The 16,311-nt window shown below is 40.3% G+C and overlaps 1 long non-coding RNA gene across 1 annotated transcript; it reads left to right on the top strand.

The window, feature by feature from the left end:
- Nucleotides 1-818: 818 nt before the first annotated feature.
- LOC117466422 (uncharacterized) lies at nucleotides 819-6,576 on the top strand. The gene is made up of 3 exons (XR_004554279.1): nucleotides 819-894; nucleotides 6,179-6,251; nucleotides 6,373-6,576. It is a non-coding gene; the product is annotated as an uncharacterized lncRNA (long non-coding RNA).
- The last annotated feature ends 9,735 nt before the right edge of the window (nucleotides 6,577-16,311 follow it).

Here is a 16,311-nt window from a genome sequence, read left to right as displayed (position 1 = left end):
AATCCATTGAATACTTTGAATATTTTGTATACACGAAAATAGTGGAACAACAAACGGACCCACCAGTAAGTAAATAAGGTAATGGAACACAAAGTCTCCATTTATATACACAAACTAAGCCTAAGTTAACTGGGAGGAACAATAAGTAGCTGCGTATAGGATCAAAGACCACAATCAGGCTGGATTATACATTCTTAGCTGGAATAAGAATAGCTTCTGACTGATGCAGGAACACTGAGTTGAAATAGTCAAGCAAGGAGGAGATAAAAGAATGTACATCCTCCATATCACTGAGGGACAGGGATGATTTTAATTCAGAGATGTTTCTTTGCTGCAAAAGAAAAGCATAGAATCTCTCCAGACCCACTCTTCAAAGCAAATGTTAGATCAGAGGACGGATCATTAGTAGGATAGAATCATCTCAGTGTTGGTTTTGGTCTTTTTATTGGATTTGTTTCCAATAGGTAAAATATAGAATATACTAAAACAGACTTAAATCTTTAAAAATCCTTAAACTTCAGTTGTTATCACATAGTTGTGCTACATTGTTTCGACAAATTCTCCTTTAAGTCCATCATCTTAAAGGACCTAAAGACAAAGCCCTATCTGATCAAAACACCCCTTCCTGGATGCCCACAACAGAAATGACAACATGTTATATTCTTAGCTCATGAGCAGGGATTATCCAGGGCTGATGTGCGACAAGCTGTCATGCCTGGAAGTATGTTATCAAGCCTGCTTCGAGGGTGAAGTCACTTCCTGTTTCTGCCCCAACCCAACCAGATAAGCGCACCCACTCAAAGCCCAATGGGAGTTTGCTCAACAGGAAGTGGCAACATGGGTGAAGTCATTAGCTTTCACATCGGACCACAGCAACCTGTCAAACGGTCCAAAGTAAGCATCCATTACATTTACTCGTCACAGGTCATTTTTAGCTTGTTCATTGTGGGTTTTGTATCCCGCAGTCAGGCTGCTGATGTCGAGCATGCTGGAAAAGTCATCAGTGGCTTTTTGTTCCTCGGCCACCTGTGTGTGTGTGAGGTCGTCAGGGCTGGTTATTCAGTGTGTGTAGGAAGGAAGTGCGATCGCTCTGTGTAAATCATTCGCTGCTACATTACGATGACAGACAGGAATGCTTTTAGGCCAAAGACGTCAGTGCCTCAGGACCCACCAAAGATCCATGTCTTTAAGGGACAGTAGGAGAGTTATAATGAGGTTTAAAAGGTGAGAACACTTTGTGTAAGAGAAGACACATTTCTGTAAAGTTTTGCTCAGAACTTATTTGTATTTTGTATTTTGAAACATTAACTGTTGGGATATCCTGACTCTTTAAGTTGAAAATAGAGAGTGGCTAATGTAGTCACCATTTTGTGGTTCCATTGATTTATTATCATAAATACTCTGAAGGAAGGATGTTTGCAGAAGCCAAGGGAAGGGTCTGAAGGAAAGGAAGAGGGCAGAGTATGAAATAAAACTTAAAATAATTATTGTACAGTCCCTGAGAAGATGTTCGCCTCTTTGCTTTAGTAAATCAGAACACATGACAACATGATACATTGACCTAATTAGGGTAAATGCCCTTCCAAAGTGTCTTTCATTTGTTAATCCATTTATTTGATCCAATTCCTTTCTACCATTACCCATAAATAAAAAGGAGATGAAGCACATGCCGAACCAGATAGAAGAAACCTCCATTATTCCAACACTCCAATTGAGACTAAAATGAAAGTAATGTACATGGCACATCCCTTGTGTTAAGCTATAGTAATCTCCATATATCGTGTATACAGCGCTCCCATTTATAGCTTCTTGCAATGACCAGAGGGAGAAGCTTCCATGCCTCTGAGTGTATCGATGATCAAGGCTGCGTTTGAGGACCAGAGACATCACTCATCCTACACAGCATCTCATGAATATGTAAACTCTGCTAAGCTTGTTAACATTCCCGTCTAATCCCCACCCGACAGGTGAAGTGCACATGTGGAGCATTTAGCGCCATGCAATAATCAAACTAGGCGGACAAAGGGTCACCACAGTCAGATTGGGTGACCCGATGAAGAATATTCACGGCTGCTTTAATGATTCCCTGTCTAGTCAATGCAAATAAGCACTCAGCAGCCAACAAGCTGTTTATGGCCGTCTTGTTTTCCAAGAGATTTATTCTGCATCAATTTATACGGAACATTTATCACAGCATCTGTCCTGGGCAGCTTGAAATTGGAGTCTTGTTATGATGTCAATCTTTAACAGTCATATTAGTGTGTCAAAAGCATAATTGTAAATCCCATAAGAGGCCAAGTTAAAATGAGATCCATCTCCAAGATACTTCCTTCAGGACCCTGTTGCTTTGTATGTCTTAGCTGGTAGGTGACGCATAGGAATAAGAAGGGTTATCTTTGCCAAGCAACTTGAATAATGCTATTTCTGTCAGCGTGTATAAAATATGGAGATGTGTGACTGATCCGGTTAGTACAGAGATGGTCTTAAGTGACATGTGCTAAATGTGGAATGGTTTGAGACAAGTTAAATCAGTTTTATGCATCCTTTTGAAATGACATTCTGTTTTCAAGCCATTTTGCTTTTATTTGATACTACACAAACACAATACATGGAAGACATGCAGCAGTAAAGATTTCTGCGACCCTCTCCACCAGGTGCTAGCTCAATGTTTGTTTGCATTTGTACATGTTGAGGTGTGCTCGTTCTCATAGAAAATGGAAGTTGAAGATTGCCGATACAAAGCCAACAAACTGAGCCAAGGCATATTCCTTATACAAAATCACTTAAAACAAATACCTAATCAGCAGTGGGGTGACTCGGAACAGTCGATTCGATCTTGGTAGAAAATGAGGGGAAATGTGGTTGAGATTAAGGGATTGGGTTATATGGGGGCGCTTGTTGTCTGAATGACATAGAACTGCTTGGTTTCTCCAAAACATCATGATGTAGCTTATGTTAGTATGAATATCAGCCAATGAATGCTACTCTTATTCAAATTAGAACATTCTTCTTGTTTTTATTCAATCTCTGTCATGTGATGTATAATCACTATCCCCATTTGAAAGACCATCTTACAACAACACAATTCAAATAATTCTACACAGCACTAGTATAATAACGCTGAGTGCTGGATATATATGTGTGCTTGTCTCTCTTTATTACTGTTGTATCCATTCTATGTCGGAATTGATACAATGGAAGTAAGTATTATTTACAACTCAAAACAAAAGGAAGCATGCTAACCAAATCTGTCAAACATTGAGCTAATCCAATTAGATTTGACTCTGCACAATGTTAGTCGGGAACAACCAAAGTTACAAAGATGTCTCTCTTATCAAGTCAAATCCATACCATTAATAGAGTTCATAAACGTATACAATAAGACAATAGTAGTGGCTGGTCACCACAAGTGCTATCTGTGTCAATATGTCTTTAAACACTGTCAATGGACGGATGTGTTGGGAGAATAAATGCACCGACCTTACTAAATTACCAATAAACTGCCAACATGTTTTGTCTGGACATCGTGTTGGGGCCTCAACACGTTGACTGACGCTGTGAATTCTGCAACTTCAGATTTTCTCTCCACGAGTCTTTGTTTGTGGCATTATTTTCGATGTTCAGCTGTGGTAGATCCTGCTGCTGATAGCAGGTTTAAAACAACTACTCAAAGACACCAACTAACCTTACACCTACTAACCTTAGACCTATCCTCTACCAACCCTTATCTTAGCTCTCCGTGTTGCATAAACATACGATCTTTCAATGTGTTCTGACCCAAACATCAGGAATCCATTGTTCATTAAAGCCAGACTGCACCCCTGGAAGCCGTGCAGCTAACGGTCTGCTTAATTACAAAATAGTGAAGCTTTGGCGGTTGTTGACCTTCTGTCACACACACCACATGTTCTTACAGGTATTTCCACTAACTGTTGTTGCTGTCTGATCCCTCTGGGTTTTGGGCTGTAAAACAGATTTCTCTGAGTCTTCTGGTGTGTGTGTGTGTGTGTGTGTGTGTGTGTGTGTGTGTGTGTGTGTGTGTGTGTGTGTGTGTGTGTGTGTGTGTGTGTGTGTGTGTGTGTGTGTGTGTGTGTGTGTGTGTGTGTGTGTGTGTGTGTGTGTGTGTGTGTGTGTGTGTGTGTGTGTGTGATGGTCAAAGCAGTGCAGGAGAGTGCTCATCCTCCTCTTGTGTGCGACCTCTCTCTGTTTGTCCCACACAGTGAGCCGTGGCGCTTTGCAGGCGGATCATCATCAATCATGAATGAGAAATTGTCTTTTTCCCCGTCTGTCCCTCCCAGGCACTTGACCTTTCCCAGACTTGTTCTCAGGCATTTCTCCCTACTGTGATATCTTAATAAAAGATAAAGAGATATTCTCTATGCCAAGGAAGAAAACCCTCCAGAGAGCGCACATATTATATAAACCGGCTCTCTGACTCCAGGCTTAAAGGGGTGTAGCGGCACCCCAGAGATGTGTGTGTGTTAGTGAGAGGATGCTCCCAGGAGGATCGTATGACAGCTCTCTGCAGCACCACCATGTGTTCCCGCTCACAAACACACCCACCTGCACCGGTCATAGCAACATCAAATTAATGATCCTCTATGATGATATGGATCAACCCCACGTTGAAAGGAAATGTTTAAAAAAAGGTATATCCCCTCCAACACTTCAAGTCAGCATGACATGTTTCAACTCAGACCAGTGCGGTTATCGTCTCTGGAAACACAATATTGACACATTATCCCATTTTAAAATAAATAAATAAAAATGCTATGGCTAACTTGTTGAGCCTAGGTTTTGTCTCCCACTAGGTAGCAGAGGAAAAACGCTTTCCGACGGTGAACTTGAAGGTCAAAACTTTTCAGAAAACAATATTAAAAAGAAAAGATAAACAGCAGTTCAAGTATTTTCTTTGCTGTCTGATGAATAATGGTTGAAATGGTTGGTGAGTAAATGACCAATCAGGCAGGTCGCTACGAGTAGACTCTTTGATCTCTGAGCCATTTGATCCCCTGTTAATATAAAATAATAATGATCAAATAAAAACTGCTATTCACAAGTCAGGAGCAGACGATAATAATAATAATAATAATAATAATAATAATAATAATAATAATAATAATAATAATAATAATAATAATACAAGTCTTTATTAATATAGCACGTTACAAAATAAAGTGCTTTCAAATAAAACTGAACACGTTAAAAAAAAACATTGGTGTCAAAACACATGAAACAGATAATATTGTAAAAAGTAGTTAGCATGCTTGGTAACTATGAATATGTTGGCATTAGTAGTGATTTACAAATAAAAACTTTAGAGCAAAACTTTTTTGCTGATGCAAATGACTTACACCTGAGAATGGCTTGTGCATGGACAGTGAGGTATCCACATTGGGTATTTTCCTGAGATGACCTGAACCTAACCTGAGGTAGCTGCCGGCCCCCCCCTCTCCTCCCTGTGGAGACTCTGCTCCGTCTGCCCGCCCTGCTGAGCGCTGGCCTGCTTTAGCCTTTCTCCTGTGGAGGCCGAGGCCGCAGGACTTCATCTCCTGCACACCACGCTCAGACAGCAGCAGCTTACCCCCCCCAGAAAGCTTTCGGTGTGCAGGGAGAACCTGCTGGGCCGTCCCTTCAGAGGCTCCTCACCCCTTTTTGAGTAATCCTGGCCTGGCAGGGGGCTAAAGGCTAAACAGGGAGAGTTTCTGAATGTTTAGAGCAGGAGGATTAAGATCTATCCAGGTCCTGTGTGCTTTTGAGTAGTCGTGCTGCAGATAAGTGAATATACCAGGGAAGTCTGCTTTGTAGCCCTTAAGTCACTTAAAAAACCAAGATGGCGGTCATTTTTCAAGATGGTCAAACGCAACAAAGAGAACAATGGAAGAAAGAATTGTGATGGAAAGTCAGCACAAATTAAAAGATAAGGAATGTGTAATAAAACTTTTTGACATCACCTGCAGGTCTCAGCAAGAAGCTGCTGCAAACACATCTCTCTGAGTCTGGTCTGAAAAGCCATAACCAGATTTAACTTTTTTTTTTCTTGTTAGAATTAACGTTACATTTGATAAAAACTCATTTAAAATAAATATGAACAGCAACTGACAATGCCCAGCATGTTCAGTTTTTGCAAACAAGCCTTTGTTATTCTTTCTCAACATTCAAATGTTCTCCTTTTAAGGATGATTCGGTGGGAAGAATAAAAGAGGTTGCTATCCGGTGCTTGGTGGAGGATCTCTTCAAGGAAAACTTAAGTAAGTAAAGAAGATGCTTAAATCAAACTGTAACTTGTGTTAACCTGAAACACAATGCAATGTTTTCAAATCTGATTGCACCAAAAACACTGAAATGTATTTTCTAATCGACTTATTCCAGGAAGGTGAAGTGGAAGTTAGCAATGAGGTGCTGAAGATTGTCTGCCAGGGCTGCGGATGCAAGAACAGTGATTGAAGGAACAGAAGTCCTTCAGATCTCGGATGCGACCAGAGCCTGTGCCAGCGTGCTGGTGGGGCTAATATACCTCATACATACACTCAACCTGAATACCTACAAGAGATGTTAAAAACGTTGGAAGCAGGTTCATGCCTTTATTTTCATTTGTTGTATTTACTTTTATTTCATGTTTGAGAACATTTGTTATAAAAAGGTCATTGTATAAAGAACATTTTAAAATAAACTGTTAAAAAGTGGAACTTAAATGTGTATATTATTTTTGACTCAAAGAAACAAATGAAGGTACAAATGTGCATGGACATTTTGAGTAGTATGGACTTAAATAAATAAATGACAATAGCTTAAATTAAACAATTAATAGCTTAAATTAAACAAAATGCAACTTAATATCACTCAATCTCTACGATTAAAAGGAAGTTGGTTCAACTTCATTTAGTTTTTAAAGGTGAAAGCAATTATGTTTGTAGTACTGAACTAATTGAGTTAATCAGATTATAAATGGGTACTCGGATGAACTTAATAATCGATTAAGTTGGAAATACTTAAAAAGATCGCAAATTGTTACCTCGATTTATTTAAGTAGAGCCGGTGTATTTTTTTTTTAGAGTGAACTTCATGGTCTTTTGATGCTCAGCCAACATTCACACAAGTATGTTGCCATGCAGACACCCAAAGAGAACAGATTCACATGAAACAGAAGGAGGGACACAGGGTCAGCGTGACACATAAATCCATGTAATGAAATAGGCCAGTACAGTGCATGGAGCCTCAGCACACCCCTCTCTGATTGGTCAGCAGGACAGAAAAGGGGGCAGGGCCACGGATTCTAATCTCATCCTAACCTGGCACTCACTGTCCACGACTATTAGATCAGTTACTAAATCCTGTCAACTATATTGCCGTCTCTGAAGCGCAGCAGCCAGGGACAGAACTCACCACCTGCAGTCTGTCATCATTAAAGCTCTCAAATACCCTGGGTGCGTCAGTATTACTGAGGGGAGGGTCCCGGGCTGAGCCAGGATTAGAGCTGCAGCGGGACGGTGGGAAACATCAACAGGAATGCTGCTGCACACATTTCCCAAGACTGTAAAGTCTGCGATATTAACCCCCAAAAAGGGGGTCATGTGTATATGTTTGTACCCACTGATGCGGAGAGAGAAATGGAAGTAGAACAAGAAGTGGAAACATTATTTGTAGTTAATGCATTAATTTGATTTTTTAATTATTAAAAGCTCTAGTCAATAAAACTAATTTAAAGTTTAGTTTTGTTTCATTTACTTTTATGAAACAGACTGTTATATGGAAATATAATTGGTTTGCGTCTCATGCTTTCATGTTTTATACAAGAATAGTCTTCAGGGTTATTCTCAAAGTGTTGTAGTTTTGTAAAGCCCGAGAAGTTGAACGCTTCAGAATCAAAAGCCAAACATTTGTTTTTGATGAGTGTGTGTGTGTGTGTGTGTGTGTGTGTGTGTGTGTGTGTGTGTGTGTGTGTGTGTGTGTGTGTGTGTGTGTGTGTGTGTGTGTGTGTGTGTGTGTGTGTGTGTGTGTGTGTGTGTGTGTGTGTGTGTGTGTGTGTGTGTGTGTGTGTGTGTGTGTGTGTGTGTGTAAGTATATAATGCACTTCATTTGAACAAACTCAATGCACTCAGGTTCTTGATCCGCCCGTGCACTTTAGATTTATTTTATCTGATGTTTTGTGTCTTTTGAATACTCCTCCTGAGAGAAAAACATTTCAATGAGCACTTTGTTTTGCACTTGAATAAATGAAGTCCTGATGGATCCAAGCCCAGTGCATTGTCGCATCAGTGGCCATTTAGCCTCCGTAAGAGAGGCACACACAACCCGGCTTTTTGTTGTAAAAGTTCTTATTTTTCACTCAGTCTTCATCATTGTGCCTCTAACCATTTGCATCTGTGTTAATCAGATTTGATTTACCGTAATGTGTTCTTTAATTGGCAATAATGACATCGCATTAGTCAGCCTGGATAATATATCTCCCATGTGATTACAGCAGGTCTCACTGTTTAAGTTACCTAACTATTGTGAGCACATTGTCACTGAGTTATGAAGTTATTAAAACCCCCATCAAACAGGGACAGCTACCTGTTGTATCATTTCTTAGTCATAACCTGCAGCATGCTAATCTTCCCCCGTCTGTGCCAAGTTATTACGGTGGGAAGAGCCACACATATAATTATGGTAACGGGGTGCAGATCGTGGAGAGGATAATTGCATATTTTTTGGATGAACATGACTTGACATCAGGAATAAAGTCCCGGCTCACATCTGCTGTTCATCATCGCCGGTTGCCAGTCTGGATATTTGCAGCTGGAACGTGACAACTCTAAAGACAAAACCAAAACAAATCAGCAGCAATCAACAAAAAGAAGAGCATTTATCAATAAAACACGAATCTTCTGGCTTAATGACAGTCGCTTGTGTCTGTCTCCGCGAAGTCAAGTCAACAACTGTGGATGAAATATATGATAATAGCAACGAATCGGCATTAGAATAATTCAATTGAGTCAATGCAGTACAACAAGAAGAAACATGTGGCTTCAGCGCGGCTGGCACAAAGCCATATCTGGTTCATGTGCGTCCCAAATTTGTTTCTTTTGATTCAGCATTTGAGGAAAAAGCCATTAGTCGATCCTGGGGAGGAAGGAGGCCGTCGTGGTGAGTTATGTACTGCATCATTTTCCTGGGGAGCAGGATAGATTAGTTTGCTCCAGCAGTCGCTCCCTATTTGGCAGATCGACGCGCTCATATGTGGCGATTCTCCTTGTTTGACTCGGCGAAGAGAGGAGGTTGTCTGGAGCAGATAAGGATGCATCAGTTGTCGTTTGCTAATCCTGTTAGCTTTGCTTTTATGAGGGCTCGAATGGCGAGACGGGAAACATGATTTGATTGTTGCCAATAAAAAAACGAGAATGTTCTTCTGTATTTTTGGATTTGATGTTTTAACAAGCCCCCCGTGTGAGGTCTGAGACAGATAGTGTGTTGAGCACATGGCAATCAGTCTGAGTTACGTTACAAACACTGAAATAAACAAAACACACAGGAAAGAATAACATTTAAATCATACGATATTGGGTTTGACTCGATGTGTGTATTTTCACCAGCTTCTAACCTACAAACAACAAAGACAAGTGAGATAGTGATTAGCTGAGCTGGCAGAAGTACTCAGATGTTGTACTTTAGAAGTACTAGAGTGTAGGAATACTCTGTTACAAGTAAAAGTCCCGAACTAAAAATGTGACTCAAGTAAGAAAAGTATTAGCATCAAAATATATCTAAAGCACCAAAAGTAAAAGTAGTCATTGTGTTGTTGAGTAATCTTTCCAGGGAGGTTGGGGATGGGTAATTATGAGGGCACATAAACGCACCTGCAGCAAATGTCTGCGAGACTTTAAAATCCATGGCAACAGCACACACCCTGTGAATGTTTTCTTCTTTAAAACTGGGATGAGATCAGTATTCTGCTCTATTTACGACTCCGACCAATATGAATCCGAACACCTCAGCATGCTGAACATTAAGGAAAATAAATCACAAAAACAAAAACCCAACACTTCAGTTCCCTCTGAAATGTAAAGCGGTAACATCCAAACAAAAAGCATCAAACACACTCAGGTCCGCAGGGATTTTATAGCCACTGTATCACTTTCTGTGCCACACTTCTCCGAGGGGACGGGGGGCTCTTTGTTCTGAGATCTGCAGCAGCTTTGTGTTGCAGGTGAGAAATACGACGTCGACTTTCTGAGACAATTCCAACCTGGGTCTGAAAAAAGGCCAGGCTCCTCTTGGCTGGGTCCCATTGGAGCGCTTTACGTGAAGTATTGAGATGCCAGAACGCAAAAGAAAAACACTCAGGAGGGATTAAAAATAATGGGAGCATAGTCATGACTACAACGTTGAATCATTCCCTGCTGGGTTTAGCTCTGCCAAATGCTATATTTTATCATGTTGGAATACGTTGGGAACAGGATGGGGAGACGGAACAAAAGGAACACCTGCATGTGTGATCTTACATTTACACACTTGAGTTATGGCAATGAACTCTCGATGGCATAGTGTATTGACTGAGCAACATAAAGGCGGCCATTACTGTACTGCACTGCTAAATGAGAGAGTCCATAAAGAAAGGCAGTGTTCCCTTTATGTTGATAGGCATTAGTCAGCTTGAGCTAGCTAACATGACACCAAACAGCAGCTAGCTTCGGTAATGCTAACAGGGGGGCCTGGCAATAAATAAAATAAAGGGCACACAGCTGAATGCTAATACTTTGTTTATTCCTCTTTGTCTCGAGCAGTGTTGGGACTAACGCTAACCGTTATTTTTGGCAGTAACTAGTACTCTAACGCATTACTTTTTAAATTCAGTAACTCAGTTACCGTTACTACATGGTGCGTTACTCCGTTACTGCATATAGTCAACAGCCAGGCGAACAGAGATGAGAACTGTACTTAAGTACAGTACTTGAGTAAATGTACTTAGATACTTCCTGTGTCACATGCGGAGACGGGCTGTGGGCGTGTTTGTGTTGTTTACTAACAAGACTATCATGGCGGCGGCGGCGGACCTCAAGTCTAGTTTCTCCACCTGGAGATATTCTCACTATTTCACTTTTGTCGAGCACAAAGAAAAGAATGTTTTAGTTAAATGTAAGTTGTGTCCTGGTGGGTCAAAGAGCCCATCTACTGCCCAAACCAGTCATTAAAATCTCTTAAAACATCTGCAAAAACAACATGCTGGGACGAAGCTAGTAGCTAAGACCACAGAGACTCAGCCGACGCCACTCCACCTCCACCTGCACCTAAGCAACAGCGGCTGGATTTTAACCAAGGGACTGCTAGCCAGGGAAAAGTCGATAAAGCCATTGCACGGTATGTTGTAGAACACATGCAGGCTATTGCTACAGTGGAGTCACCCACTTTCAGGGAGCTAGTTAGCATGATAGCATGTCCGGGCGGCACACGGCATATGGGACGGAAAACTTTTTCCAACTACCTGGAGAAAGAATATACAAAAATGTAAAGCCAGCTAATATCGATGCTATCCAGATTGCATATAATGCATGTCAAGTTGATCAACAGATTGTATTATTCTCCAATGCAATAACAGTACTGAAATGAAGGCTATAAGGGCATTAATGGGAGCCCTTTTTTTAAGTAACTAAAACGTTACTTTTCACAGTAACGCATTACTTTTTGGTGTAAGTAATCAGTAAAGTAACTGAGTTACTTTTGAAATAAAGTAACTAGTAATGGTAACTAGTTACTGGTTTTCAGTAACGAGCACAACACTGGTCTCGAGTACAACAGAAAGTCACAGTAGAATATAGTAGCCTTAAACTTCATGCTCAAACAATGTCTATCAATGATTGTGAATAGTGTGAACAAGTGTACTGGGCCTGAAACAGTTTACAACATAATCCATTTCAAATTCAGATCAGCTGGTGATATAAATACTGATAATGCCAAATATGTAGGCAAATGGGACATTATTCTGAAAAATGATTGGCTGCACCAGTGTACCAATACACTGACGTTTTACCTGATCACTGAAAATGAACTTGAACGGTTGAAAATAGAAATCTGGCAAAATTGCAACTGACACATCCACAAATGTCCAATTTTTTAATTATCTTTTCAAGAAGAGGAGGGGACATGCAGGCTCAAAATGACTGACTGTAAAGTTGTACATAACCACTCGCCACAATGCACTTTAACAGAAGACAAATCTGTTAAAGTCATGTCTGGCTACATCATTAACATTCACAGAAAAAGCTTTGTTTTCTTATGCGAAAGACAAAAGCTCGTAAAAGATAGTCTGCATTCCTTCAAAGCTATACCACATCAGCTTGGATAATCAATGTTCATTGTGCTGTAGTCCAAATAGGTATGCACATGTAGGGGAGAGGTGTAGGTCGTGCAGTGCAGTGCTCTCTTCCAACAAAACAGCAATGTCACGCACATTTGGTGATATGGCATCGTTATTTTTAATGAAGGTGAGGATGGCCATAAACACACCTTTGGGAACACTTTCATGGTCAGTGTCCTGAAGAAAAGTAACAGATGCATGATTTATTTCCTATCCTCCAGGTAGGTGAGCCAATATGGAAGCTAAGCTAACTGAGCTAGCATCTAAGGCTATTTATTTGGATTAAATATGACTCAGGCACCCAGCAACATCAGAGACTTTTGCACCACAACTTGAAATAGACTGGGATCCACTGGAACGAAGGAAAAGGACTGCAATGCAGTTATTGTGCTGTTTTCTTTTAACATTGTTCTACATGGACACACATATATGGAGCAAATTACAGTTTGAGGATGAGCTGGTATTCTGTGGTAAGTGCACAAGTAACAACCAACCCATGTTTGTGAAACACCAGAGAGTAACATTTGAAGAAGTAGTATCATATCAGATCGGTGAATCAGAATGAGATGTAAGGTAAAAGTGCATGACCAGAAGGAGCAACCCATATATCACTCAGCCAGTCCTGATACTTTCATTGGCTGGCAGTTTGCAACGTGCTGTCAGGGCAGACGTGCATATTGAGGATCTTTATCACTCTTAGGGACCATGAAATGCTAACATTTATTAAAGCAGGCCTAGAGGCACTTCACTTTGGCTATAATGTCTCGTCAAAGACTGTTAATGCCAACCCAGATGATCTTGTTAAAAAGCTTTTTAATCAGAAGAGCAATTACTGTAGGAAAAAAAGTGGCACATGTATTCATAACTCTGGCATAACCATGAACTGAATCCCTACTAATGGAAAATTGATTTTGAGTTGGAGACATGAATATTATAAGCTATTCAGATTGTTAAATTGGAGTTCACCTGCCTGGCTTAGAGCTGATGAAAAAATGGGCAAACCTGCATTGAAGTGGGAAGAGTAATGATTGGTTCTTTTCACACTGAATTCCCTCTCACAGTCCGCTGGTGTTACCTTCACTGCCTTTGTCATCCTTCCTTTGCGTAGCAGACACTTGTCATGGCCCTGACTCCGAGTCCCCTCTCTGACAAACACACCAGGCTGCTGTGTCATTCAACAGGCTTGAGAGAGACAGACAGATGTGAGGGAATCGCTCCTGTGCTTCCACCCACTCTTGTTATTTGACTATTCTTTGGTTTGAAACCGCTCAATATTCTGCGTTTTGAGCAGCTGCCTTCCCAGAACAGCAAAGACTGATTACATTAAGTGGAGGTCCGTGTTCAGGCATGGTTGAAATGCAAATATGTCATGCCCCTGAAATCGAATCATTTCAGTACCTGCTGAAGCCAAAAGAGAATATTTTGTTTTGCTAACCAGCGTAAAGGTGCCTACCTGGACAACACACTCTCACTCCCTAAGCGTCCAGGAGCGACGTTTGGTCAGTGTCCGTGGCGTCCAGTTGTGACGCTCCTAGGCTCCTTCAGCGTCATAAAGGGACGCAAATAGCTTTCAACTGATTGCAATGTATTCCCATCTGCGGCGGGATTTGACGCTCATGGAAGCACGGCATTCGTTTGTGTCGGCTGCCCTTAAAGGCAATGTGAGCGTCCATTCCCATTGGATAACGGAGAATTGTACACCCGGATGTAAGTATTCCCCTTACTGTCGATTGATTTTACAGGGATATCTGCACTACTCATCGACTAAAAAACACCAGAGTATCCTTGTTAATTACACAACATTGATTGGTTTAAATTGTGTGCAATGCTTTTGTATTTTTCCCCTTCGATTCTGAGAAAGAAATGTTTTTTTCTGAGTAAAGGATGGCAGAAGACACTACACTACCCAGAATCCCCAGCAATCGTTTGGACTACACCATGTGCTCTGTTTGACAAACCCTGTGATAGTCCTCAAACTCTGTGATTGGAGTGTGTGCTCCGAGGGTTACACCGATTCTCGAACAGCACTTGAAATGGGATGGAACCACGGCAGACTGTCCAAAACTGGATTTGAACGGGTCCACCGTCCCCCCCCCTCCCCCACCCCGTCCCCAGAACTACACATGCTGGCTATTCTGTTTCGCAACATGTTCTCTATCTATGGCATGTCTCTACTGGGAGTTGTAGTTTTAAAATACGTTTTCGTATTTCCCATAATAAGAAGTTGCCAGTATTAAACTGTACATCCCTGGACGTTTAGGCGATAGGAAACACTCAAATGTAAAACATATAATTAATAAATGGGTGAAAATTGCTTGTGCCCATAATGGGCAGCATTAATACACACATGCCAGCTAAGGTCAGAAGAGCTTTATTTAACATCTGGTCTTATGTGTGTGACCCCTGTTGTTAATTGATAACATTACATTACATTAATTGATGAGCCTGAAACATGCACTTGTCAAGGTTCAGAGGCACATTTTGCAAATATCGCAGTAGCCATCGATCAGCTTAAGATAAGATATACTTTATTGATCCCAAGTTGGAACATTTGCGTTACATCAGCATGTGTATAGTTGTAAATATGCAGTTGTGTTTATTTGTAAATCATTTAGTATAATCACACAAATTCTGTGTTTTATATTTAACAATTCTGTGTTCTTTATTTATTGATTGTTCAATACCTGACAAGGCCGGAGATGAAATATCTACATACATCTTATAAGAGTATAATACATATGTATAATACCAGTTAAAATAAGTGCTTCAACATAGTTAACATTGCTGGAGGTATGCACAAATATTGATAGATGTCTTGTAATGCACTATTGAGGAACCTGCAACCCAAGTATTTCATTCAATGCAGAACTACACCATAGTTGTGTAGGCCTATATGATATGTCAATAAACCTTAGAAAATCATGAAATCTTGAAAGGGATGTGCAAAATAGTCATTACATACAGTCTAATTAACTATTAGTAGAGAATAACGAGTAATGAATATACTTTATAGGGATCCTATTAATATCTAATAATAAAAATAATAATGAAATTCAATAACATGCTTTAACCACTAGGTGTCCCTTTATATCAGCTGTGCACCTTTATGGTGTAAATACAGCCTATCTACCAATTGGATCAAATATAAAAGTCAGCCGAATTAGTGTTGATACTGCAAGGAGACGTATTGTGTGAAAAGAAATGTAAGATGGCTGATATATTTATGATCCACGTCACGTTTTCAGTTCCTCATGTTTGACAAGAAGTCTTCTCATCAGGGCTCTATAAATACAGAACTATGGCAGATATGTCATATTTAATGCAGCCGAACCGTGTTTTACAATGCCGTTATGTGATGACTTTCAAAGAGAAAAGCAAGCACAATCGGAATAAAGTATTATTTATTTTTTTTAAATGTTTTCGGTCTGTTTCCGGTATTTGTTAATGACGATGTGATGTGAGATGTGAGACTGGAATTGCACAGGGGGAAATAACGTAGGCTATCTTTAGATGCGGATTTTGTTCAACTAATATGTTTGCGCTGTGGACCAACACTATACATTGACGGGGAAGGGGGTAGCAATAAAGATAACACCATTAAACAGTTACACAACATAACAGAAATAATATCGATAGCAGCGTCCCTAGCAACCACCTTGGTAACAATGAAAACGTCGCGATTTCCTGAAGTAATCTTCGTAATAACTAGCAAACTAAAGATCATGTACATCCACTGCACACATAATCTGAAATAACAACTCATATATCTCGCATCAAATAACATCAAAACGCATTTTAATGGCCAAAATTACTTTAAAATAGGCATTTCCACCGAGAATAAAACGAAGTTAGGCCATGTTTTCTTTTTTCTGCAGGGAGAAATTTGAAGATCATGTGACATAGACGCCATTGGAATGAATGGTGAAAAAAAACGGGGTTTGTCAAACAGAGCACATGGTGTAGTCCAAACGATA

Source organism: Pseudochaenichthys georgianus, chromosome 21, assembly GCF_902827115.2.
Source record: "Pseudochaenichthys georgianus chromosome 21, fPseGeo1.2, whole genome shotgun sequence".
Taxonomy (NCBI): domain Eukaryota; kingdom Metazoa; phylum Chordata; class Actinopteri; order Perciformes; family Channichthyidae; genus Pseudochaenichthys; species Pseudochaenichthys georgianus.
Note: the sequence above shows the minus strand (reverse complement) of the source record. Positions and strands in the feature narration are given on the sequence as shown.